This window comes from Vombatus ursinus, unplaced genomic scaffold (assembly GCF_900497805.2).
Source record: "Vombatus ursinus unplaced genomic scaffold, bare-nosed wombat genome assembly UNPS02014810.1, whole genome shotgun sequence".
Classification (NCBI taxonomy): domain Eukaryota; kingdom Metazoa; phylum Chordata; class Mammalia; order Diprotodontia; family Vombatidae; genus Vombatus; species Vombatus ursinus.
This window is the reverse complement of record NW_020954588.1, coordinates 14,005,740-14,007,623: the sequence shown is the minus strand read 5'-3', so window position 1 is coordinate 14,007,623 and position 1,884 is coordinate 14,005,740.

Sequence of the window (1,884 nt, the reverse complement as noted above, 5' to 3'; positions counted from 1 at the left end):
ACCTTCAAGTCAATCTCAGCTGAGGCCATGGACATTTCCTGGTGCCTCCATGCCTCCTGTCTCATAGGGCCAAGGGGAAAAAGAAATCTCCTTTATATTTATATTAGTGGCATAGAGTCAGATGACTTGGGTTCTGACATTTATTACCTGTGTGACCTGGGCCCAAATTCCTCATCTGTCCAATGACAGGTTTGGAGTAAGGAGGCTCTGACATTCTTTACAGTTTTAGATCCATGATCTTACAAAATTATCTGTTAAAAAGAGTCATTTTCCTATCGACTGGCAATCCATGTCATTTGGTAAATAGGCTACTGTCTTCACATCATGAATTTTCAAAATTTGGGACAATGTCTTGACTGAATATTTAATAGTGGGAAAATGTGAATGGGAATGATGTTTTTAAGGAAATATTTACTATAGAATATATCATTGATGATGATGATTAGTGCTGGTATAGCCCTTTAACTCTAGAAAGTTCTTACATCCACAAATGGATATGGTAACAATAAGATTCGTAGTACTGAAGATAACACAGACTTTTTCATAAATGAAATGAAACCTTTTGATATTTTGATATTGTACTTTAGATAATTACATTTAATAATAAGAGACCAAGAAAACAGAACATTTTAGCATGCCTTTTAGGAACAGAAGTCAATTAGGATAAGAAATATTATATTTAGGGTTTTTAAAAATCTTTCTAGTGCCCCAAAGTGTATCCATCTGGAAATTACATTGAGGACTAAGGACCTATTTAATAATCTAAATAAAATTAGGTGGTGACCTTGTGCTTCCTCCAGTGAATGTAGAAACAAGTGACAATATTCAATAAATGGGATGAAAAATGAATCAGGGTCTCCAAATAAACCAAATAGACACTAAAAGGAGATATATTTGCATAGATGACGCTTTTTTTTGGTGGCAGGCTATTTTGGTCTTGTTTCCTTAGGAAATACCTTTGAAATTTCAATTTGGGTTATTTAATGGAAGTCAAGTTGCATTTCAGAGTCTGGAGCATGTGTGGCTAAATATATAGTGAAAGTGCATTTTGTAGAAGAAATACATTAGCCTGATCGTCTCTCTGTTTCTCTCTCTCCCCCTTCTCTGTTTCTCCTCCCTCTCTGTCTGTCTCTGTCTCCCTCCCCCCTCTCTCTCTTTCTTCTTCTTGGTCTCTGTCTCTCTTTCTGTCTATCTCTGTTTATATCTCTGTGTCTCTCTATTTTTCTCTCCCTCTTTCTGTCTCTTCTTCCCTTTCTCTCTCTGTCCCTCCCCCTTTCTCTCTTTCCCCTTCATTTCTCACCCTCTCTCTTTCTCTTTGTCTTTATCCACTCTTCCCCCTGATCTGTCTCTTTCCCGTGCTCTGTTTCTCTCTTTACCTCTGTCTCCCTCCCTTCATCTCTCCTCCCCCCTCCCTCTCTCTTTTTTCCCCTTTCTCTTTTCCTTTGTCATTTCCTCTCTGTCACTTTTTCTCTCTCTCTCCCTCCCTCTCTTTCCCTTCCCCCCTCCCCATCTTTCTTTTTATCTCTTCTTTCCTCTGTCTATCTCCCCCTTCTCTGCCTCTTTCTGCCTCTCTGTCTGTCTCCCTCTTCACTGTCTCTATCTTTTCTCTATCTTTTTCTTTCTCTTTCCTTCTTTCTCTTCTCTCTCTTCTTCCCTTCTCTTTCCTCCTCTCTCTTATTCTCTCTCTCTCTCTTTCCCTCTTTCTTTGCCTGTCTCTGCCTCTCTAACTCTCTTCTCTCTCTTTCCCTCTCTGTCTTGATCTCTCTCTCTCTCTTTCTCTTTCCCTCTTTCTCTCTTCTCTTGTTATATGTCTGTGTCTCTCTGGTTCTATCTCTCTGACTTTCTTTCCCTCTTCCTCTCTCTCTCTCTCTCTCTCTCTCTCTC